Source organism: Rattus norvegicus, chromosome 7 (assembly GCF_021556685.1).
Source record: "Rattus norvegicus strain SHRSP/BbbUtx chromosome 7, alternate assembly SHRSP_T2T, whole genome shotgun sequence".
Classification (NCBI taxonomy): domain Eukaryota; kingdom Metazoa; phylum Chordata; class Mammalia; order Rodentia; family Muridae; genus Rattus; species Rattus norvegicus.
In genome coordinates, this window is record NC_141540.1 from 26358762 (window position 1) to 26386396 (window position 27635).

General features: G+C 43.3%; 1 long non-coding RNA gene across 2 annotated transcripts in view; it reads left to right on the plus strand.

Moving 5' to 3' along the window:
• Positions 1 to 19069, plus strand: part of LOC134479838 (uncharacterized) — a 34842-nt gene extending 15773 nt beyond the window's left edge. Inside the window, exon 4 of one of the 2 annotated variants that reach the window (XR_015625170.1) lies at positions 17929 to 19068. This is a non-coding gene — a long non-coding RNA (uncharacterized LOC134479838). Of the gene's footprint in view, positions 1 to 17928 lie in introns of both variants that reach the window. The other variant, XR_015625171.1, reaches the window with a different exon arrangement.
• Positions 19070 to 27635: the final 8566 nt, after the last annotated feature.

A 27635-nucleotide genomic window follows, 5' to 3' on the forward strand; every position in this document is an offset into this window, starting at 1 on the left:
ACACAGGGCTTCCCCTTACACTGGTGATCTTACTAGGATTTTCAATGCTACCTATGAGGTCAGAGTCCAGGGTCAGTCCATGTATAGTCTTTGGGTAGGGGCTTAGTCCCTGGAAGCTCTGGTTGCTTGGCATTGTTGTTCATAAGGGGTCTCGAGCCCCTTCAAGCTCTTCCAGTTCTTTCTATGATTCCTTCAGCGGGGGTCCTGTTCTCAGTTCAGTGGTTTGCTGCTGGCTTTCGCCTCTGTATTTGCTGTATTCTGGCTGTGTCTCTCAGGAGAGATATACATCCAGCTCCTGTCTGCCTGCACTTCTTTGCTTCATCCATCTTGTCTAATTGGGTGGCTGTATATGTATGGGCCACATGTGGGACAGGCTCCGAATGGGTGTTCCTTCTGTCTCTGTTTTAATCTTTGCCTCTCTCTTCCCTGCCAAGGGTATTCTTGTTCCCCTTTTAAAGAAGGAGTGAAGCATTCACATTTTGATCATCAATCTTCAGTTTCATGTGTTCTAGGCATCTAGGGTAATTCAAGCATTTGGGCTAATAGCCACTTATCAATGAGTGCATACCATGTGTGTTTTTCTGTGATTGGGTTACCTCACTCAGGATGATATTTTCCAGTTCCAACCATTTGCCTATGAATTTCATAAAGGCATTTTTTTGATAGCTGAGTAATATTCCATTGTGTAGATGTACCACATTTGCTGTATCCATTCCTCTGTTGAAGGGCATCTGGGTTCTTTCCAGCTTCTGGCTATTATAAATAAGGCTGCTATGAACAAAGGGGAGCACGTGTCTTTTTTATATGTTGGGGCATCTTTTGGGTATATGCCCAGGAGAGGTATAGCTGGATCCTCAGGTAGTTCAATGTCCCATTTTCTGAGGAACCTCCAGACTTATTTCCAGAATGGTTGTACCAGTGTGCAATCCCACCAACAATGGAGGAGTGTTCCTCTTCCTCCACATCCTCGACAGCATTTGCTGTTACCTGAGTTTTTGATCTTAGCCATTCTCACTGATGTGAGGTGAAATCTCAGGGTTGTTTTGATTTGCATTTCCCTTATGACTAAAGATGTTGAACATTTCTTTAGGTGTTTCTCAGCCATTCGGCATTCCTCAGCTGTGAATTCTTTGTTTAGCTCTTATCCCCATTTTTTAATAGGGTTATTTGTCTCCCTGCGGTCTAACTTCTTGAGTTCTTTGTATATTTTGGATATAAGACCTCTATCTGTTGTAGGATTGGTAAAGATCTTTTCCCAATATGTTGGTTGCCGTTTTGTCCTAACCACAGTATCCTTTGCCTTACAGAAGCTTTGCAGTTTTATGAGATCCCATTTGTCGATTCTTGGTCTTAGAGCATAAGCCATTGGTGTTTTGTTCAGGAAATTTTTTCCAGTACCCATGTGTTCGAGATGCTGCTCTAGTTTTTCTTCTATTAGTTTGAGTGTATCTGGTTTGATGTGGAGGTCCTTGATCCACTTGGACTTAAGCTTTGTACAGGATGATAAGCATGGATCGATCTGCATTCTTCTACATGTTGACCTCCAGTTGAACCAGCACCATTTGCTGAAAATGCTATCTTTTTTCCATTGGATGGTTTTGGCTCCTTTGTCAAAAATCAAGTGACCTTGGGTGTGTGGGTTCATTTCTGGGTCTTCAATTCTATTCCATTGGTCTATCTGTCTGTCTCTGTACCAATACCATGCAGTTTTTATCACTATTGCTCTGTAATACTGCTTGAGTTCAGGGATAGTGATTCCCCTTGAAGTCCTTTTATTGTTGAGGATAGTTTTAGCTATCCTGGGTTTTTTGTTATTCCAGATGAATTTGCAAATTGTTCTGTCTAACTCTTTGAAGAAATGGATTGGTATTTTGATGGGGATTGCATTGAATCTGTAGATCGCTTTTGGTAAAATGGCCATTTTTACTATATTAATCCTGCCAATCCATGAGCATGGGAGATCTTTCCATCTTCTGAGGTCCTCTTCAGTTTCTTTCTTCAGAGTCTTGAAGTTCTTATTGTACAGATCTTTTACTTGCTTGGTTAAAGTCACACCGAGATACTTTATATTATTTTGGTCTATTATGAAGGGTGTCGTTTCCTAATTTCTTTCTCCGCTTGTTTCTCTTTTGTGTAGAGGAAGGCTACTGATTTATTTGAGTTAATTTTATACCCAGCCACTTTGCTGAAGTTGTTTATCAGCTTTAGTAGTTCTCTGGTGGAACTTTTGGGATCACTTAAATATGCTATCATATCATCTGCAAATAGTAATATTTTGACTTCTTTTCCGATCTGTATCCCCTTGATCTCCTTTTGTTGTCTGATTGCTCTGGCTAGAACTTCAAGAACTATATTGAATAAGTAGGGAGAGAGTGGGCAGCCTTGTCTAGTCCCTGATTTTAGTGGGATTGCTTCAAGTTGCTCTCCATTTAATTTAATATTAGCAACTGGTTTGCTGTATATGGCTTTTACAATGTTTAGGTATGGGTCTTGAATTCCTATTCTTTCCAGGACTTTTATCATGAAGGGGTGTTGAATTTTGTCAAATGCTTTCTCAGCATCTAATGAAATGATCATGTGGTTTTGTTCTTTCAGTTTGTTTATACAATGGATCACGTTGATGGTTTTCCGTATATTAAACCATCCCTGCATGCCTGGGATGAAGCCTACTTGATCATGGTGGATGATTGTTTTGATGTGCTCTTGGATTTGGTTTGCCAGAATTTTATGGAGTATTTTTGTGTTGATATTCATAAGGGAAATTGGTCTGAAGTTCTCTTTCTTTGTTGGGTCTTTGTATGGTTTAGGTATAAGAGTAATTGTGGCTTCAACCACAATTGTGGCAGCAACCAGGAAGATCTGCGCCGCCCTTTCCGGGAGCTTCCGTGCACCAGGGTTCCAGATGGCGTTTGGTGTTTTCCTCTGGAATCAGTAATGTGGGCAGAGTGTAGTTTCTTCTGGTTTCCCAGGCGTGTCTGCCTCTCTGAAGGTTCAGCTCTCCCTCCCATGGGATTTGGGTGCAGAGAACTGTTTATCTGGTCGGTCCTTTCAGGTTCCGGCGGTGTCTCAGACGCAGGGGACCTGCTGCTCCTGTGCTCTTATCCAAGGGAACCCAGAGGCCGTATACAGTTTCCTCTTGGGCCAGGAATGTGGGCAGGGATGGGCAGTGTTGGTGGTCTCTTCTGCTCTGCAGTCTCAGGAGTGCCCACCTCTCCGTGCAGTGAGCTATCTCTCCCAAGGGGTTTGGGAGCAGTGAGCTGCTGCAGGCTGGGGGGATGAAGCATACTTGATCAAGATGGATGATCCTTTTGATGTGTTTTAGGATTTAACTTGCAAGAATTTTATTGAGTGTTTTTGGGTTGATATTAATAAGGGAATTTGGTCTGAAGTTCTCTTTCTTTGTTGGGTTTTTGTGTGCTGTAGGATAAGCATAATTGTGGCTTCATAGAAGGAATTTGATAGTGCTCCATTTGTTTCTATTTTGTGGAATAGTTAGGACAGTATTGGTATGAGGTCTTCTATGAAGGTGTGATAGAATTCTCCACTAAATCAATCTGGTCCTGGGCTCTTTTTTGTTGGGAGACTTTTAGTAACTGCTTCTATTTACTTTGCAGTCGTGGGGTTGTTTACATGGTTTATCTGTTCCTGATTTAACTTTGTTACCTCATATTTGTCCAGAAAATTGTCCATTTCCTTGAGATTTTCCAGTTTTGTTGAATATAGGGTTTTGTAGTTGGATCTGATTATTGTTTTTAATTTTCTCAGATTCTGTTGTTATGCCTTGCTTTTCATTCCTGATTTTGTTAATTTGGATACACTCTCTGTCTCCTATGGTCAGTCTGGCTAAGGGTTTATGTATCTTGATTTCCTCAAAGAACCAGCTCCTTGTTTTGTTGATTCTTTTATAGTCCTTTTTGTTCCTACTTGGTTGATTTCAGTCACAGGGTTGATGATTTCCTGCCTTCTACAGAGGTTCAGTGTATTTGCTTAATTTTTTTTTCCTAGAGCATTTTAGTTATGTGTCAAGCTGCTGATCTGTGCTCTCTCTTGTTTATTTTTGGAGACAGAGCTATAATTTTCCTCAGCACCGCTTTCATTGTGTCGCATAAGTGTGGGTATATTGTGCCTTCTTTTTTATTGAATTCTAAGAAGTCGTTAATTTCTTCATTTTTTTCCTTGACCATGTTATCATTGAGTAGAGTGTTGTTTAACTTCCCTGTATATGTGGGCTTTCTGTCATTTTCTTGTTATGGGACGCCAGCATTAGTCCATAGTGATCTGATAGGATGCATGGGATTATTTCTGTCTTCTTGTGTCTGTTGAGGCCTGTATTTTTACTGATTACATGGTCAATTTTGGAGAAGGTGCCATGAGAGGCTGAGAAGAAGTTACATTCTTTTGTTTTAGGATGAAATGTCCTATAAATATCTGTTAAGTCCATTTGGTTCATAACTCCTGTTAATTTCTCTATGTCTCTGTTTAATTTCTGTTTCGATGATCTGTCCATTGATGAGAGTGGGGTCTTGTAATCTACTATTATTGTGTGAGGTGCAATGTGTGATTTGAGCTTAGTAAGGTCTCTTTTATGAATTTAGGTGCTGATGCATTTGGAGCATAGATATTTAGGATTGAGAGTTCATCTTGGTGGACTTTTCGTTTGATGACTATGAAGTGTCCTTCCTTACCATTTTTATGACTTTTAGTTTAAAGTCAATTTTATTCGATATTAGAATTGCAACTACAGCTTTTTTCTTTGGGCCATTTGCTTGGAAAGTTGTTTTCCAGTCATTTACACTGAAGTAGTGTCTGTCTTGGTCTCTGAGGTTTGTTTCCTGTATGCAGCAAAGTGCTGGGTCCTCTTTAGGTATCCAGTCTTTAAGTCTATGTCTTTTTATTGGGGAATTTATTCCATTGATATTGAGAGATATTAAGGAATAGTGATTGTCGCTTCTTGTTATTTTCATTGTTAGAGGTGATGTTAGGTTTGTGTGTCCCTGTTTTCATTTCATCGCAAAGAGATTATATTCTTGCTTTCTCTGTGGCATAGTTTCTCTCCTTCTGTTGGAGTTTCACATCTATTATCCTTTTTAGGGCTGGATTTGTAGAAAGATGTTGTGTAAATTTGGTTTTGTCATGGAATATCTTGCTTTCTCCCTCTATGTTTATTGAGAGTTTTGCTGGATATAGTAGCCTAGCCTGGCATTTGTAGTCTCTTAGGGTCTGTATGACATCTTTCCAGGAACTTCTGTCTTTCATTTTCTCTGGTGAGAAGTCTGGTGTAATTTTGATAGGCTTGCCTTTATGTGTCAATTGACCCTTTTCCCTTACTGCTTGTAATATTCTTTGTTTTGTGTATTTGGTGTTTTAATTATTATGTGACAGGAAGAATTTCTCTTCTGGTCCAGTCTGTTTGGAGTTCTGTGGGCTTCTTGTATGTTTACGGGCATTTCTTTCTTTAGGTTAGGGAAGTTTTCTTCTATAATTTGTTGACTATATTTACTGGCCCTTTATGTTGGGAATCTTCACTCTCTTCTGTACCTATTATCCTTAGGTTTGATCTTCTCATTGTGCCCTGGATTTCCTGGAGATTTTGGACTAGGAGCTTTTGGTGTTGTACATTATCTTTGATGGTTGTGTCGATGTTTTCTATGGTATCTTCTGCCCCTGAGATTCTCTCTTCTATCTCTTGTATTTTGTTGGTGATGCTTGTATCTATGACTCCTTGTCGCTTCCTTAGGTTTTTTTATCTCCAGGGTTGTCTCCTTTTGTGCTTTCTTTATTGTTTCTATTTCCATTTTTAAATCCTGGACGGATTTGTTCAATTCCTTCACCTGTTTTGGTGTGTTTTCCTGTAATTCATTCAGGCATTTTTGTGTTTCCTTTGTAAGGGCTTCTATTTGTTTACCTGTGTTGTCCTATATTTCTTTAAGGGAGTTATTTGTCCTCCATCATTATCATAAAATGTGATTTTTAAATCTAAATCTTGCTTTTCTGGTGTGTTTACATATCCAGTATTTTCTTTGTCGGGAGAACTTGGCTCTGATGGTGGCAAGTAGTCTTGCTTCTGTTGTTTACGTTCCTGCACTTGCCTCTAGCCATTGGGTTGTCTCTGGTGTTTGCTTGTCTTGCTTTTTCTGAGAGTGGCTTGACCCTCTTGTTTTCTTGTTTTCTTTCAACCTGTTCTGAGAACAGGTGCTGGGACTCAAGTGTGTAGGTGTTCCTGGTGACCGTCTTTGACCTTTAGGTGCAGACAGGAATCAGAAGGATCCTGTCTGTGATTGCTCCTGGGTCCTTGCACCCAGGGGGCACAGTTGGCACTAGGCGATTCTCTCTTGGGCAGAGGGAATGTTGGAATGTTGTCACCACTGATTTCTCAGGAGTCTGCACACTTCTCAGGGTCCAGCTCTCCCTCCCATGGGATTTAGCTGCAGGGAACTCTGCTTCTTAGTATTAAAAATAAAGCAAAACAAAACCACAAAGATGTGGGTTTATTGTGCACATTAGCAGGTCCAAACAGGAAAATTCACAAAAGTATATATACCATTTACAATAGCAGCTCCCAATATAAAGAATTTGAAATACCATGCCTGCTCCAAGGTTGGCTGACATAGGACAATATAACATTGACTCCTTCAAGCCTTTACCTTTACATTTAACAGTGGCAACTAAGAAATCCCAAAATTTAATAGTTCAAATACATAGTGATTATCTGCACAGTGTCCCCACCACTCACATTAAATTATAGAACCCCTTCAGGATTTCTTGTCCATTAATTAAATAAGTAGGGAACGAGTCTAGGAGATCATGCAGTGCATCCCCTCAGAGAATTACAATTTCCCAAGAGTTTAATGTGCTTCAGGGGAAATCCTACTGGAATAAATAGTGATGGTTATTTTCCAGTAAGTATGGAGTGAAAAATAATTTTTACCCCAATCTGAGGTATAATCTCACGGTTTAGGGACACAATTGCTATACAGTTGACAACTGTAGCAATCACCCAGAACATCTGCAGAAAGCCCAAGATTGTTGGCCACATGCCGATGAGTGTCTTTCAAAGTTCATCATGATTTTTGGTAATATCGTCCCCATAATTGGTGGCTTGGCTTCTCATAAGCATGTACTTGTTGTCTAGAATCTCCTCCTTGATTAGCATCTCATCCTTGTTTTTGTCTGACTCATGCACCAGATGCTGGGCCTCAGCCTGTGTATGGTTGTAGTCCTGAGGGAGAATCCGGTGGTGAATCTCATCCTTGTCCAGGTTCCCATCCTTGCTAGGATATCAGAAATCCTTGAACTGCTCCTGTTCAGACAAAGCCTCATCTGGCTCAGGGCAATTGTCCTCCTGGGAAAACATGTCTGCAATGTACTCATCCTGGTCCACAAACGATCCCCGTTCTTGTCGATATCCTCCAGAGTTTCTAGAACTACAATCTCCTTCATATGTTCCAACTCTTCTAGGTGCAGAAAGGAAGAGAACTCCTCCTGAGGAGCTCTCAGGTCACCGTCAAGGTCTGAAGCCTTAAACCTCCTCTTATTTTGTTGAAGCATCTTTTAAAAGGTGTAATGACCAGAGCTATCTTGGAATTCAGCAGGGTTTCCCAGGTAGTAGCCATAGGTGGCCTGCTTGTATTCTTCCCAGGAGATCTTTTCGTCTATGTCTCCCTTTCTTTTATGTTCTCTTTCTCCAAGTAATTGAAGGAGGGATATTTTACATCCTCCAAGTACAATCACTTGCAAGGGGCAACCAATTACAAGTAGATCAGAAGAAATCTAATAAATAATATACCTTCATTGCCTGCAGTTTTAAGAAAATATTTTCACAGGATCCCTGTCCTTTATCATAGGATAGAAACATTACAGGGAGTGTGCCACCTGGCTAAGCTGCCTCTGAAAAGCCTGTCCTGCCCTGGCAGGTACAAGGCCATTTAATTCCAAGTCAATCTGGAGAGAGGTGACAGCCCTAAGTTGCTCTGGAGATGTCAGAGTAGTGTACAGCTCTCATGCAAACTCCAGATCACCTCTCCATTCTTTTCCAATGCCATGGGCTTTCCAATCCCTGCTTCAGCACTCCAAACATCCTTGAACCCTCGCTTTCCCTTCACAATGGGCTCACTTTGCATTGCCTCCTTCTGCTACTGCTTCCCCTGGGCAGGGAGAATGAGCCCAAGGATGGGTACGGGTCTCCTACCTGCCTGGATGATGCTACTCTGGCGGGGCAGGCCATCCGGCTTGTTGTCCCTGAGGACCGGACCGGTAACCTGGCTAGGGGTCTGCAGGAGCAGGCATGATTGGAGGTCTGCCCTGAAATGGGAAGTTGTGAGTACTTTTAAGCCAACCGAAACCTTGCAAGAGGCATTTACAGTGGTATATCTGTTGCTTTCTCATTATCCTCTGAGCCTTCCATAGGGGGGTATGTTAGCAAGCATTCTATGTGACAAACACTTCTGTTCTCATGGTAGAAATTTGAGTCCCAAGGCACACTTAGCAAATGTGTGGAACTTGCCAATAGGAAGGGAGAAGTCAGTTGACAAAGAGTAGATTCCTTTTTTGCCTTCCTGAAGCATTGTGCCTTCCTCTGGATGCCAACCACCAGGTTGCAGGACTGGTACTGAAAGGTCCAGGCCACCAGCCAATATTCTTCCCTTTCTCTATTCTGGGCCATCAGGTATGCTGGCAACAGTCCTGATTGTATGAGCTATATCTGTTAGAGTCAACCCAGAAACAGAGAACACAATGAGAATATCGTCCCCAGGTGAGGAATGGGAAAAGAAACTCAACACATATAACATTTCAGAGTGCAATGCAATAGAGCATTTATCATTGACAATAGAGTTTTGTGCACTCCAAAGCTATCAGTGGACTAGTGTCTTATGTAGGGTTTTACTGCTGTGAACAGACACCATGACCAAGGCAACTCTTACAAAGGATGACATTTAATTGGAGCTGGCTTACAGGTTCAGAGGTTCAGTCCATTATCATCAAGGTAGGAGCCTGGCAGCATCCAGGCAGATGTGAGGTCAGAGGAGCTCAGACTTCCACCTCTTCCTCTGAAGTGAACTAGGAGAAGACTGGCTTCCAGGCAGCTAGAACAAAGGTCTTAAAGCCCACACCCACAGGGACACACCTACTCCAGCAAGGCCATACCCATTGCAGCAAGGCCACAACTACTCCAGTAAGATCTTATCTCCTATGAGTGTCATTCCCTGGACCAAGCGCACACAAAGCATCACAGCTAACCTAGGTGTCATATGAACTGCTCTTACCACAAGAGGGAAATAAAAATACAGAGAGAGCCTAGACTGTGGCTTTTTGGTAGCGGCCGGGCTAGGAGTCTGCAGGAGCGCCATGCCTCCAGGTCCCCTGGCAGGGCTGGCCCGGGATTCTCAAGAGGATTCTCCCTAAAAATTCCCATGAAGGACACAGTTTGACTTACTGGGCATATTTCTCCAACCAATTCAGACCAGGTGAGTCTTTGTATCCTACATACTGGCTACACTGGGTACACTGAATATTTGAATGGGAATTATCTAGATTTAGTTATTGTTAGGGGAACAGTAACTTCAACTATTGTTTAGAGAGGCGTGTATGTATAGTGAGATGCTGGGAGGAGTCCTATGTTGCCAGGTGCACTGTTCAGACAGGGTGTATGTGTTCACAGTATGTGCAGATTATGGAGCAAGGCTGCCAGATGCATTATTAAAAGGGACTCTTATATTACACTATTCCCTGAGGCTATCTGCTTCATTTGGTCCCCCCTCCCCAGTTTTTTCTTTCTAGAAATGTTCATGTAAGTGTTGATCTGATATTTGGCGCTCTGTTGGGCCCTAGGAGTTTGAGATAGGCAAGACTACACAGTGAGTTCTGGTCTCTAAAACAAACGAAAACAAAGAGACCATCCAAACAGATGGTCCCAGCCCTCACTACAGTTCCTGTTCTGATGGCAGAGACACTAATTACACAGAATCAGTTTGGATGAGTTTCACAGGCAAGTTACAATAAATAAACCAAAGTGAAGATGTCTTATGCCTTACAGAAGTCATTTCTGATGTCAATGTAGACAATCTAAAATGATATAGTACCTGCAGCCGCAGCACTCATCTTCTATCTTACATACTGTGCAACTGTCTCCAGGGTGCAGTTTCCACTTTATGGTCCAGACTGACAGCTAGTGTCTAGCCGTAGAGTCTGTCATTCTATCTGGGGAAGGAGAAATGGCTGAAGAAAGACATTTTTGTGAATGGACATACTCTCATTTTCACATCTTTGGCCATTAGTTACCTCACATTGCATTTAGCTCTGAGACACACGTAAGTCATGCATCTTGTTAAACAGGGAATTCTGTTACCAAATAAGACAAGAGTGAGTGGCTGTGTACCAGGCATGGCATCTGCCAAACACAAAGGAAAAAGTTGAGTTTTTACATATGTAGATGGCATGTAGACAAAACACACTGTAAACACAGTGATGTAAAACAAAAAACAAAAGGACAACCAAAAAAAAAAAAAAAACAAAAACGAAAACCAACAAGGAATGGTGGGTTAAGAAGAAACTTTAAACATAGTAGAAATCTGAAAACTGGATAGGCATGAGCCAAGGAAAAATAACCAGAAGGAAGAAACATACAGAATGGAAGAGAGGAGGCAGCTGGTTAGGACTTTTTAAAAACTCTGATGTCCAAGTATGGAGAAAAAAGGCATGTGACACATGAAGTAGGCAGACAGGGGACAACCATGCCAAGCTCTGCACAGAGTATTAAAGATCAGAAGCTTCATTCTGAAAACGGTGCTGTGCCACAAAGGTCTCAGGCATTGTAGAATTATCACAAAATATACATTATAACGTACAGACAACAAATTAGAAAATCAAGAGAACATGAAAAAGGCCAGTGGCCTCCGAATTTGGGGTGAGTGCAGCTTGATTTAAATTAACAGCAGAGAAAAGGAAATAAAATGAAAGGGTTCTGAACCTAGTCACAGAGGACAAATTCAGGACTAAGGTGAGGGTTAGTCTGGGAAGACTGTGCAGGGAAGAATAGGGATGTAGCAAAGATGTTTGCCTTTTTAATTTTCACTTTTTATGCTTGTGGGGTTTATTTAGGAGTTCTTTGAGAATATCCCAGAATTAGTTACTTTCTGCCAACTTCTCCCAGATCCATCCCGCTTCCCTACCCTCCCAACCTCCCTCCCCCTCCCTTCCCCCTCCCCCATCCTTCCCTCCCTCCCTCCCTCTTTCTCTCTTTCTCTCTCATTGTGTCTATTTGTAGTGCCCATATAGTCATGGATGTGTGGCCTTCCACTGGAGTTTAGTTGACTTACCAGTGGTTGTCTTGGTTAGGGTTTTACTGATATGAACAGACACTGTGACCATGGTAACTCTTATAAAGACAACATATAATTGGGGCTGGCTTACACTTTCAGAGGTTCAGTCCATTATCATCAAGGTGGGAGCATGGCAGTGCCCAGGCCCGCATGGTGTAGGAGAAGCTGATAGTTGTTCACCCTATTTTGAGGGCAAATAGGAGAAGACTGGCTTCCAGGTTGCTAGGACAAGACCATACCCACAGTGACACACTTCCTCCAACAATGTCACACCTATTTTACCAAGGGCGCACCTCCTAATGGTGCCAAGCCATGGGCCAGTCACATACAAACCACCACAGTGCTTAATAAGTGTGGATGCTTCAGATCTTCTTAGAAGAGGGAACAAAAATACTCACAGGAGGAAATATGGAGACAAAGTATGGAGCAGAGACTGCCCTACCTGGGAGATCTATCCCATATACAGACAATATTGTAGATGCCAAGAAGTGCATGCTGACAGGAGCCTGATATAGCTGTCTCCTGAGAGACTCTGCCAGAGCCTGACAAATATAGAGATGGATGCTCATAGCCAACCAGTGAACTGAGAACGGGGTCCTCAATGGAGGAGTTCGAGAAAGGACTGAAGTAGTTGAAGGGGTTTGCAACCCCATAAGAAGAACAATATCAACCAACCAGAACCCCCAGAGCTCCTAGGGACTAAACCAGCATACCAAGAGTACACAGGATGGACTTATGGCTCCAACCGCATATGTAGCAGATGATGGCCTTTTTGGGCATCAATGGGAGAAGCCCTTTGTCCTGTGAAGGCTAGATGCCCCAGTGTAGGGGAATGTAGGTGTGGGGAGGTGGGAGGGAGCAGGTGAATGGGTGAGGGAGCAACCTCACAGAAGCAGGGGGAGGGGGGATGGGACAGTGGGTTTCTGGAGGGGGAACTGGGAAAGGGGTAACATTTAAAATGTAAATAAAAAATATATCCAATAAAAGAAAAAATAAAGAACGATTACTGTCCATCTCCCAGTGGCTACAGCTGACCAAGGTGAATCGAGTCAGAGCCTTGAGCACCTGCTGGAGCCTTAGCTGGAACATCTGTACTCTACCCTTCTTCCTAAGGCCTTGTGGAAGATGGACAGAAAGATTGTAAGAAGCAGCGAGTGAATGCAAGAAGCTGTGTCCTCCGGACACAACACGGCAGCTGGACAAAAGCATTCACAGTGGCTATGACAGCAAGCACAAGCCCAGTGCAAGTTCAAATTAGACCAAGTCCTCTGCTCTTTTTAATATAGAAACTAAGAGTAGCATCTAGGCAGAACAACGGAGGTGGGGCTTTAGCACACAGTAGTTAGTTAAAGCAGGGGCCCCATAGTCACTCAGGTCCCTGTACTATTCTGTCTCAAGATCTGTTTTAGAAAGCAAACACTCTGATTTGTGGTACCTTGGGCCCCACAACTAAGTCTGATGGGCTCTTGGTTTAATATTTACAATCAGTGCCACGTGTTGGAATTCAGAAGGAATATTGTTGCATAGCAGCTTTCTCTGCTATTGGAACACTCTATCCTACAGACGGCTTCTTAAACAGGCAGATAAACAACTCAAAGTAGATTTAGGAAATACCTGAAACTGACCAGATTCACCAGGCCCCTCCCTGCCAGACTGAGCAATAGAAGCTGAGATTCCCTCTCAGACCAAATAAGGGGAACTGCAAATAAGACTCTTGAGACCACACAGGCTGCCTGGAAAAAAGCAGAAAGCAGCTGAGCTGCCTGGAAGAGGTTTAGACCAGAGGTACCTGGAAAGGTCACACTCTAACCTGTGCAGGGTGCTCCAGTTTCCCAGCTGTCACTCATACAGAGTGGGCCTAAATGATGCAGCTGCCTTTGAGACATTTGTGTTCTTACAAGTAACCCCTCACCCATATATATATATATATATATATATATATATATATATATATATATGTATATGTATATGTATATGTATATGTATATGTATATGTATATGTATATGTATATGTATATGTATATGTATATGTATATGTATATGTATATATATATATATAGTGTGTGTATGTAGGTATGTATATGTATATACACACACAAATACATATGCCTATAAGTAGGTCCAATAAAACTCATTGCCCTACCAAGTTGGTCTTCAGTCATGTCCATACTTTTGTCTCCTGTGGGTTCCCAATGTGGGTTGAAGAGACATTTGTGCTGCATCTTCCCAGGACAACTTTATCACACAGCAAATATCTGCTCCATTCTGCAGGCATCTCTAGCCCTCTAGGAAATGTGGTGGGTGCTCTATATCCATGGGCTTTTAAGGGGTGAGAACTCCATCTCTTTGCAGTCTCCTGGAATCTCTCTTAGGGAAGAAGTAAACGTGGCTCCCTGTCAGCTTCAGCTATGTTTTTGGCACAATTGTGACACAAAGGCCACCTAGCCCAGTTTCTTCTTCTCTGAAACCTCATGAGCTGGGTCTCCATTGCTTGTGTTTCTTAGGCATTCTGGTCTTCTAAATCCCCATGGATGACAATAAGTTTTTCACATTCTTCACACCTTCCAGTTCTGCAAGCCTCGATCTATAGGGTCAGGTTAACAGAGGGTCAGCCTATGATCTATAGGGTCAGGTTAGCAGAGGGTCAGCCCACTGCTCAGTAACAATATTTCTGTATTAGCTACTTTTCTTGCTGTGAGGATGATAAAATACTGGACAAAGGTGATGTGCCGAGGAAAGGCGCTCTTATTTTGCCTGTAGTTTGAGGATATTGTCTACCATGGTGGGGAAATCATGGCCAGTCCATGGAATTGTTCCACTCGCACCCACAGTGCAGGTCCCACCCATCAAGCTTCCCTGCAATGTCCTTACATACACACTCTGGAGGTTGTTTCCTAGGTGATCCTAAGGCCTGTCAAACTGAAAATCGAAATTAACCATCACAGCATTGTAATTAGTACCATGTGTGTCTGGAGGTAGGCGCAGGACGCTCGAGGCCACACCAATCCTATCCACACTGTGGAAGCAGAGGATAAAGAGCAATACTCATGCCATGGTATTTTATAAGAGCAACAGAAAAGCAACCAGTACAGATAGGGTGTGTTAAAATAGCACAAGTATCTTTAGAATATGAAATACCCAACCTAAGTGTACTGAACACTTGGTCCCCAGATGGTGGCCTCTCTGGGAAGGTTGCTCAGCCTTTGGAGGTAGCTCCTCACTAAAGAAAATGGGTCGGTGGAGGTGAGCCTTGAGATTCTGTAGCCTTGTCACACTTTGTTCTTTGTCCTGCTCTGCTTCCTGAGTGGTGCTGAAAGGAGACAGTAAGCCTCCTGCTCCTACTCATCCCTTCCCTTCTCACCAATGTCTTCCTGAATTACAAGCCAAAATAAGACTTTCCCTCCTTCAATTGCTTTAGTAGGGTGTGTTATAACAGGGAAGCAAGGCAACAAGCCACATTGCTCTACTTATCTCTTTGTTTTGCATGAGTCCTATCTGTACAAGGGCCAGAGGACTACCTCAGGTGTCTTTCTCAGGATGCACTTCCTTTGAGACAGGGTTTCCTTTTAGCCTGGAGCTAACTAATTAGATATACCCTAAAGATACGCCTGTCTCAAATGGCTAAGTTCAAAAACTCAGGTGACAGCATATGCTGGCGAGGATGTGGAGAAAGAGGAACACTCCTCCATTGTTGGTGGGATTGCAGACTGGTACAACCATTCTGGAAATCAGTCTGGAGGTTCCTCAGAAAATTGGACATTGAACTACCTGAGGACTCAGCTATACCTCTCTTGAGCATATACCCAAAAGATGCCCCAACATATAACAAGGACACGTGCTCCACTATGTTCATAGTAGTCTTATTTATAATACCCAGAAGCTGGTAAGAACCCAGATGCCCTTCAACAGAGGAATGGATACAGAAAATGTGGTACATCTATACAATGGAATACTACTCAGCTATCAACTACAATGACTTTATGAAATTCATAGGCAAATGGATGGAACTGGAAAATATCATCCTGAGTGAGGTAACCCAATCACAGAAAAACACACATGGTATGCACTCATTGATAAGTGGCTATTTGCCCAAATACTCGAATTGCCCTAGATGCACAGAACACGTGAAATTGAAGAAGGATGATCAAAATGCGAATGCTTTATTCCTTCTTTAAAAGGATAACAAGAATACACTTAAGAGGGAATAGAGAGGCAAAGTTTAGAACAGAGGCTGAAGGAACACCCATTCAGAGCCTGCCCCACATGTGGCCAATACATATACAGCCACCAAACTAGATAGATGGATGAAGCAAAGAAGTGCAGGCTGACAGGAACCAGATGTAGATCTCTCCTGAGAGACACACCTAGAATACAGCAAATACATAGGCAAATGCCAGCAGCAAACCACTGAACTGAGAACAGGACCCCCATTGAAGGAATCAGAGAAAAGACTGAAAGAGCTTGAAGGAGCTTAAGACCCCGTATTAACAGCAATGCCAACCAACCAGAGCTTCCAAGCCACTACCCAAAGATTATACATGGACTGACACTGGGCTCCAACTGCATAAGTAGCAATGAATAGCCTAGTAAGAGCACCAGTGGAAGGGGAAGCCCTTGGCCCTGCCAAGACTGAACCCCAGTGAACGTGATTGTTGGGGGGAGGGTGGTAATGGGGGGAGGGTGGGGAGGGGAACACCCATAGAGAATGGGAGGGGGAGGGGTTAGGGGGATGTTGGCCCAGAAACCGGGAAAAGTTATAACAATCGAAATGTAAATAAGAAATATCCAAGTTAATAAAAATGGAGGAAAAGAAAAAAAGATATGCCTGTCTCCACTCTTCTGTGTGTAGCACTATGTAGCCCTGGTTTCCAGAGATAGACCTCAGGTCCTCAAAGCAAGAACTTTATTTATTGAGCTTTTTCTCCAGCCTCCTAATGCACATATGGTACTTCATTGGTTAAATATATGACTGTGTGAGAATCTTCATACCTGGTGCCCTGCTATTGGAACCTCCATGGTCCTGCTGGCATTGTCAATCATGCTGCATGCTGTCCTAAGCCAGCAGCAACTGTGTCCCCTTTTCCATTGCCGTTTTCTCTCACATGTAGCTAAGGGCTGGCTCACCATGACACCCCATTCTCCCCAATAATTCCAGCTGTATTGTAACAGAGCAGAAACTGACGTGGTCTGGATTATCACCTATGTGAACTTGTTCTCCAAAATTGATATTTACCTGATTTCTAAGGTAATGTGTTGAGCTGAGTTTATGAGCCATGAACCCCAGGTACATGAAGTCAGGATCTCCCACTCATAGGTATAATTGGTAATTGAGGCCTGGAAATTCTTGTGTGGACTGTGCTGTTCATTGTAGTTTAATTGACAGTACTGTGTAACTGTTTCCTCTGTGTCGAATGTAGTCGTTGCCATCTTGATTCAGTATCATGACTCACAGAGACCCCCATGTGCCCTGTTAGCATGCTCTCCAGAGAGAGATGAGTTCTTGGGGCTCCTGTGAGATCTTCAGGAGTAGCCTCTCTCCCCTGTGATCCCAGTCCTGACTCCATAGGGGTAAACGCGTGACCAGAATAAGGCTTCTCTGGGGGCATAGCTACCCAGAAGTTCCCTCAGGGTCTTCCCAGCAGTGTCACTGCCTTTGGGTCACTTATACTTCTATTAGTATCTCCCATAACTTAATTGGCTCACCAAACTGGACCTGAAGAGAAAATTCTTTGGTCAGATTCTTCTCAACAGCCTTTATTGCAGGACCACCTCATTGTTGATATGGGGACCGCCAGCAGCAAGGGCGCTCACCTTATAAACATAACAGACTATGGTTGTATACTTTTCCTCCAGGGATTGGTGGAGCATGAAGCACCTCATTAGCATGAATATCGCCCCGGCCTGATAGCTGCCGGAGGTATGCCAACACATGTGCTGCACAGGTGTTTACCACAATCGAGTACCGGATGTTGGTGCCATCTTTTTAGACCACATCGCTCCCTACAAGGAATGTTATTTTGGCTTACAGTTTGTGGGAACACAGTCCATCGTGTTGGTGAGGAAGGACAGTGGCAGGACGGAGAGGGTGCGGGGCACATTATATCCATACTCAGGAAGGAGAAAAGGATGAGCAACCAACCGGTGAAGCCAGGCTAATAAACCTTGAGGCAATTCCCCACATGAACCCACTTCCTCCTCCAAGCCACCACCTTCTGCAGATTTCACATCCTTCCTTAGAGAGCCTCCAGATGAAGACCAAGTCTTCAAACATGAAGGGCTATGCAGGACATTTCACCTTTGACACAACAGGAGGGGTATCAGAAGAAGAAAGAAAGCTAATAAGCAGGTTGCTGTTGTGCATTGTATAACATGAGGGCTGCCTTCCTGGGGACTTCTCCCTTGAGGAACATGATGTTTTCTTATTTCCACCAGGCAGCACAAGACCATAACCAGAAATTTGGAGCCACATTTAATTATTAAATACTATCTAGGACAATGGACAATGGTCAGATCCAAATTCAGGATTCCCAGAGTAGCCAGAACTACTTTATTCAGAGACTTCTAGAGGCAAAACCCACAAGGCTATGTGCTTTCTGTCTTTGTCCAACAGGGGCAAGCATCCATCATGATGTACCTCCTGCCTACTTCTGATGAAGCACATGCTGTGCAGTTGGGGCAACCAAGTTGGCTTAAAGAAGCAAGAACATGTGGCCTATTATCTTACATGACCAACATCCCCCAGCACTCCAGGCACATAGAAGGAGAAAGAAATGTGAAAATTTTCTCACTTTTCATATGCCTTAAATCATTTTCTCTTCATACTTTTATAACTTACTTAAGCTTTTATATCCCCAGATATGAAATTACTTTCTTTGACTCTCATAACTTTCATAAACTGTAAACCATTTTTTCCTCTTTAACCATTTCTCATAATACAGTTGTTGATTGCTGAGAGCAGTCCTTTATTGTGGGGATAATCTTCTTGTGCATTGTGTAAAGGTTTCTTTGTATTATTCAAATGTTGATTTCTGTACCAGCAGATTGCTGAGTACAGTCTGAAGATTGCTATCATTTTCATGAAGCATCACTTGTCTCAGTGTTTGCTTTAATAAGGAGCTGACAGCCTATGGCAGGGCAGGAGAGGAAAGGGGAACACCTGGGTAGAGAGAGAAACTCTGGGACAGAATAGTGTGTGTGTGTGTGTGTGTGTGTGTGTGTGTGTGTGTGTGTGTTGTGTGTGTGTGCATGTGTGTGTCTGTATGTCTGTGTGTGTATTTGTGTCTCTCTGTGTGTGGGGGTCTGTGTGTATATGTGTCTATGTGTGTGTGTGTGTGTGTGTGTGTGTGTGTAGTATTCACTAGCCAGACACGGAAGAAGAAACAGGTGCCAAGACTGAAGGAGAGATAACAGGACACGTGGCAGAATGTGGATTAGAATAAATGGGTCGATTCAGTTATATGAGCTAGTTGGGAATGAACCTAAACTATAAGGTCTAACCTTAATAAATAATAGTAAGTCTCTGTGTCGTTATTGGAGGCTGGTGGGTTGAGGCTGCCAGGTTGAGACAGTCTGGAAATAATTTATTATTTCTTTAAATAAAGGAATAATAAAAAGTTACATCAGAAACCTGTTTATCTTTTTGTGAAGCCTGTTAGCAAGGTAAACCTGTCTACCTTTTCTGAACAAGAGATCTTGTTTTTGTGATGTCCTCACTCCCTTGCTTGTGCTTCTGAATAAATGACCTATAGACTAGCCTGTGTCTGAGAATTTTCAGGGAGCCCATTTTAGGACAGATTATAAATACACATTTCACAGAAGGGGGAATAGGAGAGACCAACAGGCCTAGGGACAGAGGATCAACTTCAGTGCTCAGATATATTCAAACTACAGAGGGAAGCACCATTTTGTCTCAAAGTTTGGCAAAAAAAAAATTGTGGTTGTGTTTTGAGATAAGGTTTCAGGTGGCGCAGGACAGCCTCACACTGGCTCTGACCTCAAACTTCAGATCCTCTTGCTTTCAGTTCCTGAATGCTGGCTTAAGGCTATGATGGACATTGTTGATTATTGGCTTGACTGTCTAGAATCAGCTAAAACCCAAAAATCCAGGACTCCAGCCCTACACAGCCATTGTTGAGCTACTTGAACTACAGACTGCAAGCCACTCTAAGAAATCACACCAGCTCTGTCCCTGCAGTGAGTTGTGTAGGCTTAGGTTTTTCAAAATCTACTTTAATAAGAATCCTCAAATGCTTCGACCCACTCTCCTTCTAGTCCACTGTCCAAAGGTTGGAGAGAAAAATGGTAACTAGGACAAGGGTATGTGGACCAGAATAGAAGTAGGTCTTTGGGGGTGATTCCAGTCTTTGTTGTTGAGATACCAGCAGTCCAATTTGGTAGTGGTAGGATATCAAATACAGATCAGCAGTGGAGGTATGATCTAGCAGAAACAGACAGTCCTCCACTATGGGAGTGACCAGAACCAGCTGGGGTGCCAGGAGAAACTCTCTGCCATACCTCTCTCAATGAAGTGAAGATCAGTGAAGACTGAAGACCAACGAAACATTGCAAGGCTAGCTGTGCAAGCACCCCATCACTGTCTGTTGAGTCCTATGTATGTATACTCTCTCCAAACATCACCTGTCCTGCTGCAGGTCTTGCCTAAGCAAAATACCACATGAGTCTGCATCGCATGACACAAACAGAAACTTCCACTTCATAGCTGTGACTACTCTGCAGGCAGACGCCACAATACCAGATTCACGTGGTTTACTATAGGGATTGATCCCGGGACTTCAGTGTCCCAGGCAACCACTGTACTGCCTGAGTAGGATCCACAGACTAGAACTGTGGACTGTCTAAGGCACTGGGAGGATGTGGAGAAACTAATGTAGTTCTATGAATATGTCACCCAGCACGGTGCCCTGACATCTAAGCACAACTCCAGGGTTAGCAGTCCCCACTCACTCTCAACTCCATCCCACCTGACAGCTGAACAAGCTGTTCTTCAAGGCCTCTGGTGGCTTCCCTACCCTGGCCAGCTCTCTGCTCCCCTCCCTTCTCCTTTTGAACCTTTCTCCTGTAATCCATTCTTTTTCTGCCTTGCATTCAGTTGGCCACCTCTCTTACTGAATTGAGAATGTGAAAGGAAAACAATGTGCATGTGTTTCGTCTGTCTCAGTGAGGCAGTCCTCAGTGTGTGTCTGTGCACTCCACACCCCTATATGGCTTCCTCGCCTGTCTGCTCTCTAGGTTGCCTCTGTGCTGCCCATCTCTCCTACGCTGTAGTATCACTCACATCAACAAGAGTTGTAATCCGACACAAGAAACAGTGGAAGGGGGGAGGGGAGGAAGAATAAATAAAGGAAAGAAAATGTCTTTGTTTGAACTTCTCTTTCTATAGCTCATTTACAGCAGCATATCTCCAGGGAGTTGTTTATATTCTGCCTTCTTGTTGGGCCCATCAGCATTGACTGATGTCATCCTTCTTGAAGCCCTTGGAAAGCTTCTGTGTCTCTCGCTTGAGTCTTCCCTTGTGGCCTCCACTCTTCATTCAGCTATTTCCCCACCTTTCCAGTCACCTCATGTTTGTTTGGCCTGAGGCCCCAGCGCCTCTACCAGTTCTGCATGGACACATATCCCTTCTTCCATTTGCAGCAAGGCCACTGTCATGGCATCCTGTCTGGCCACTTCCTCTTTTCCTTGTTTCTCTGAAAGCTTCTCTCTACTGAACTGCTAGCGAGCAGGACCTTTCAAACAGCAATAACAAAAGCTCTGAGTCAGATCTCGTTCTTTTCTTTAAAATCCTTCCCACTCAAAACAGAACCCAAAGTTTCTAGGTGGTAGAGGAAATCCCATCTGATGGCTCCAGCTCCCTCCTGTTTCCTGTTTCTCCCTCCCTCCCTCCTTCTTCTCTCAGCTCCTCAATGCCATTTCCAGAACTGCCTTGTGTTTCCCATCTCAGGGTTCAGCTAATTCCTACCCCAGAATATTCCATTTCCAGATATCCACATGGCTACTCTCCCTCAATCTCATCTCTGTTCAAATGTCACTCCATTCTCAGAGAGTCTTCTGCTGAGCCCTCCATCTAAATAGCAACCTCGCCAGTCTCTGCCTTCCTATCCTGATTTATTTTCTTCTTTGCTTTATATAGAGCATTATATATTTATAGTGTCCTTTCTTCCCTTACTAAAACAGCGGGAAGCTGTATTTATTTTTGATTACACCCTGTTCCCATCCTCATTGTATTTAGCACAGATAGGTATCCAGTAAATCTATGCTGAATGAAGGAAAGAATAGACTCAGATCTAAGCCAACAGCTTCATCGCAGAACTTTTCACCACAACAAAGTACTTGGAGCAATATTAATGCCCTTGTGTGAGGTCCTGGAGAAATAAAATGAATAAAATGCTTTATTCAATTATTATAAGAAATAAACTATTTATGTGTCCAGCTATCAGTTTGGGTAGATCTGAAGAACACAAGTTCAGGTGGAAGGAAACAAGAGACTGAGAATAGGGAATAAATGAGAGAATGTCCAAGTAAAATAGATAAGTAGTAAGATACACTCGGATCACATTAAGGCTCCTCCGCAAACTGTCCGTGATGGGGTTCTCTCGGCTGAGTTCAATTGTATGCTCAAGTTTTAAAAGTAAACCAAAACCACAAAGTCTGTGAGGAAGAGGAGTTGTTTCTTACTTAACTGGAGACTGTAGGACCTGACTCCTTCGAAGTGCAGGTGAGAGCCAGGGACTGGGCTCATGAAAGTGGTGTGTCTCTGAAGGAGGCAAAGAATGAGAAAACTCAGTCCTCTGCAAGAGGTTGAAACAGGAGGAGGAGGTAAGCTACAAAAAGAAAAAATCCAGGACAACGCACAGAGGGCCCTACAGTGTGTAAAGCAGGAGAAGCGAAACCATCGATAAAACCTCCGAGCCTTGAGTATGTCAGGCCAGGGTTCTACCTCTGAGCTACACTCTGCCCTCTGTAATTATACCTCCTTTTATTTAAATGAACAAGTATTATACAGAAGGTAGTCTTGATATTGAAAAAATTAATTTTGAAAAGAATGCTTTAGACTCTCCTCATAACCAAAACGGTAGAGCATTTACGTTTTAAAAATGAATAATCTTTTAAACAATGACTTTTATTTAAATTTGAAAAAGCGCAGGAGATAGCCGAACAGTCAGTGCTTCAAATGTGTAAGCAAGACTACAGTCTGGTCCTGTGAGCCTCAGTTGCATAGACATTCCAGTCTGTTCTGTGTGTTATCTTCAGGTAGGTTTTAGATTTCATAATGAATAGAAATGTGAAGATCAAAGACACAAATCAAGAAATTCATTCCCAGGTAGAAGTTACGCCAGGTGCAGCCATTTTGTGAACATTTATACATTCACATGAATCATACCTTACTTACCTTAGTTATCTGAGTCCATTTAGTCATAAAATGTAATTGTAGTACTATAAGAATGGCTACAATATCTAATACTTACACAGGCATTTTTTTCTCTGTTTTTTAACATGACATTGCTCATGAAACAGAGAGTGCAGCACAAAGGACCTGTTAGCCATGGGAATCCCAACTTTCCAGTCCCACCTTGTCTCCCTTAGATGTTCCAGAATTGTTCCTTGGCTGTTCTAGAGCCCCTCCCTCCCTTCCCACTTTCCAGAACTTTCAGAGTGAGCTCTCAACTTTTGACTGACTCACCCACCCACCTTAATACTCTGCCCATTGCTCCCTACCACTGCCCACAAAGCCTGGAAGACATACTTGCTGCTTCCCTTGACCACTTTTTACTTCCCTATCTCTGCCACAATGATCCCAGAATTCAGTTGTGATGACCACAGGGCCTTTGCATATGCTTCTTCCACAAACAAGAACACTACTTCCGTCCTTCCTCCTGATAATGATATTTACCTCCAGCTTCCTAGCTCACAGGTCTCTCCATAGGTATGGTACTGATATTCCAGTATGTTTGAGTAGATAGAAAACGTTCCTTCTTTATGCATCAATATTCTAGTGAGAGCGTCACAGTAATGTATAAATGTGCAGCACGACATGGGCCTTGGCATGTGTGCTAAGAAGAGAAAGAGGCAGCACTGGAGGGGTAACCTTGGTGTAGATATGGAGTAAGGAAAGGGCTTCAGGGCAGAGCCGTGGAGGTAGGATTGACACTTGGGACAGGTGGACAGAAAAGACCTCTCAGTTAAGCGGCATTTGATTGCAGCCGGAAAGAAGAGAGAAATCAAGGGTTTAATGAGGCAAACCCAGCAGGCAGTGTGAGATTAAGCCCAAAGTCCTGACACAGGCTGTTCTTCACAGTCTCTGGAAGAATAAGAGGCCAGCTATAGAGCAGGCTGAGCTGTGGACTGGGCAGCACAGTGGAGGAGCTGAGGTCTGGAGGCAGTGGGGAAGAGCTTACCTGATGTGGAGGCTGGGCGCTATACAAAGTAGTTTCCTGTGCAGAAGAAAGAGGGTAATGGTTGGGTCTGAAGGGATGAGATCCAGGATTCAAAGTATATTTCTGAAGAAGGACTCGGGCTGTTCGATGGGTCACAGCCAACAGTAGGCTCTGAGAGCCTGTGGGAGCCCACACCTCAAGAGTAAGGAATGGTGGAGGAGAAATGAGGGAATTCTAGGTTTTCACTGAGGGTAAAGCCAATGGGCTTCTTGGAGCCCTCTCTGGTCTGGGTCAGGCCCATTGTGTCCCTGCCTCAGATCTCCTCCAGGTCACAGGGTTGTGTCCTTTGTGTGGTTTTGAGATAAGAAACGTTGCAGCTGTTGATGGTCTTTCTGACCCAGAGAGGAATGAGATGGTCCAGGACAAGGAGGGTCCCTCTTCAGTCCTGCTTGGAGAACTACAGCAAGGCTAGAGGGATACACAGTGCAAATGGACAGAGTCACTGCTGGGTTTGCCCAGGTTATCGAGTGGGAAGGGAGGAGGACCCCTTGAGCTACACTCATGTTCTGTGCCACTGAGCCAAGGCCCAGAGGAGGAACATAGACACGGGGCTTCCATGTTGGGTTCTCATAACAAAGAAGAGCTTGGCCTGGGGCAAGATCTGAGCAGAATGTGATGGCCTGAGAAGAAATGGGATCGCAGTATGTGAGGACAGAGGTTTCATAAGGCACGTGGGACAGATCCCAGAAGCAGCACATGGCCCTAACTGTGTCTGCAATTCCATGGAATATTCACAACCCCCGCTTTGTCTTCTTCTGGCTCTGTGGCCAATGAACACTTGAAACGTGCCTCTGTGGCCAAGAAATGAAAATTTGATTTTGGGTTTGTTTTTGTTGTTGTGGTCTTTGGTGTTCTGTTTGGTTTTGTTTTTTGTTGTTTGTTTGTTTTGAAAGATTGACTGGACTTAAATGTAAAAATCCAATGTTGCTAGTGGTTGGTGCTGGGCACAAAAGCAGGAAATTTAGGCCAGAGACCAATGTTCTTTGTCTCATACAGCAGGGAAACTCTGAATTGTTTGTGTCCAGGAAGTTCCTGGAATCACCAAGAAGCCCAGACCCAGGAACTGTCCTCACAGGAGCTAGTGTGGGAAGGTAGAGGCAGAGACCCGCTGCCCACTGCACCCTTGGCTTCACCCAGTTAAGACCACCACTCCCCCTGCCTTTAACACAACTGCTGGGTAATGAGGGTAGCTGAATAGACACTGCCCTGAAAACACAAACACAAACAAAAACACCTGGAGTGTTCTTAGCAAAGAAGGATTCTGATAACAGGCTAACAGTAAGTCCATGCAAGAGTAATGGCTAGGTTTACATATTTAGCACCCAGTACCATGTGACTTTTAGGCATTTGTTTTGTTGTTTTGTTTTGAAACAGGGTCTCATAAAAACAGGAAGATCTCATGGGTAACCTTGAGTTTCTGATCCTTTCTGCCTCTTCCCCTGGGATTTCAGGCTCACCTGATTTTAGAGTCTGGGTTTCAGAGCAGTTTAGGCAAGCTTCCTATCAACTGAGCTATACCCTAGCCAGCCATGGATATCTTAAATGGAAATTCAATGACAGTTCAGAAAAACAGTGAGAGTGGCTAAAGCTGCCCTGTAATTCTTCCTTGGCACTGCTGGGGCCAACATGCTAGAGGCTCAAACTTCTTTAAAGAGCCACACTGTCATTTTGATACTACATGGCAACAGATCCCTTCTCAGCAGGTGAACTGGCTTGTGCTGGGTGGTACAGTGAGTAAGCAGTAGCACCTTTAAACAGAGGCTTCCTGTATTAGTTAGGGTTCTCTAGAGTAACAGAATCATAGAGAGAGTCTCTATCATCTATCTATCTATCTATCTATCTATCTATCTATCTATCTATATCTATCTATCCATCTATCTATCATATGTATATATGTGCATACCTATATGAATAATACATATATCATTATTTATATAGTATATATTGTTATATATAATTATTTATGCATATATGTATACATGTATTATATGTATACTATATGTGTATTATAGTATACATATGTACTTTATGTGTGTGTGCATGTATATTCTATATGTACATTATATGTGTATATGTATATTATATGTATATATTGCATATATATGATTTATCAGAATTACTTATAGGCTACAGTCCAGCTAATTCAACAACAGCTGGCTGTGAATGGAATGTCCAAGAATCCAGTTGTTGCTCAGTCCACAAGGCAGGATGTCTCATCATATCTGGTCTGCAGTATACACTGCAATCCTGAAGAAGGAGGTTCCAGTACCAGTGAAGGGATGGGTATTCTAGCAAGGTGAGGGTGAGCAACCAAAGAGCAGAAGTCTACTCTGTCTCTGTCTTTTACGTAGACTTCCAGCAGAAGGTTTGGCACAGATTAAAGGTTTTCTAATCTCAAGATCTGCATTAAAGATGTGTGTCTTCCTCAAAGGTCTGGACTAGAAGTGTACTCACCCACTTCAAACCAAGCAAAAAAATCTCTCATAGCTGTACCCTCCATTTCTGGATTATAGTTCACTCTGATTATAATCAAGTTGACCACCAATAACAGCCATTATGCTCACCAAAGTAAGAGGCTCAAGGAACCCACTCTATCTCAGCCCCAGCTCATTAAACACACAGGGGCACTCACTACTTGACCAGACCCCTGTGCTATGTAGCCCATGATACAGAGAGGCAGTGAGGAGTGAGTTCCCTGAGAGCCTTCCCCATCTGTGGCTAGTCAAGACTTTGGGCAATAATACTTCTCTGTGGCTCAGCTTCTGGGTGAAAAGGGACTGGTGATGACACCAAATGTTTGTGTGAGAACGGCCAGCTATTGGGCCCTGGCCGGTGCTCCTCATGCATCAACTTCTGCCTCTGCTATTCCTGTGTCCTTGTAACTCCTGAGAAAAGTGCATGAGGATGACTCCAGGAGCCAGTCAATCATCATTTCTTGAATTGATATTTTTAAAAAAATATTTAAAGCACTTTATTTAACCATGTGTCTAGTAGTCAATCCACAGTGGTGCTTGGTAATGTCACTTTAGGAAGTTTGAGCCTTAATTATGTCTTACGGGAAGAAAGGAATTAGAGGTGTAGAGGTTCTTGACACTTAAAGCTCCAGAATCCAATCCAGCTGTTACTAATGCAGATACTCACGCAGGGTTGTAGGTATAAATATTGGAAATTTAAGCCAATGAAATAGGAAGATTGGACTAAACTTTACAGGAAGGTTCCCTGAGGGGGTTAATAAGTGTCCTTAGGTAAATTTGGGAAACCTGGGGTCAAGTTAAGTGGATTACTGCTATCTGTCCCAGAGGTCTACCTTCATGAATAGCAGTGTCTTTTTTCCTCTCCTTGTGATGAACTCTGCAAGCACATAGGTTATTGTGTCCTTCTCACTCTACCCTGAAGACACAGAGCAGGTTGCAGCCTGTCCCTGTCTGTCCAACTGTCCATTATAGTGACTCACACACTATACCCATTTTCATCTCTGGTCCTCCTATGGTACTTTTAGAGTTTGTGGTCCAGCTCTTCCCCTCTCCTTGACCTCCTCTCCATCGCTTGGAGGTCAGCAGCAATGTGAGACCCACTGCAAGTCCTTCCTGGGCTTCTCTTTGAGCTGATGCCCAAGACACTGTGCTGGGAAGCCAGCCCAGGATGCACCCTGGGGTGGGTGTGGCTGGCCCAGAAGGAAGCTTCCCTGAAAGGTGGGAAGACCAAGTGCTGTCTTCCCCAGCATTCACATGGTTAAGGTTGTAATCCCTGATGTGATATCCTTTGAGGGAAAGTTGAAGAGGTAAAGAGGGTGGGGCTCTGAGACCTCATGGTGGGACTAATGGCCTGATTTTTAAAAAGAGATCAAAACTCAAAATATGTA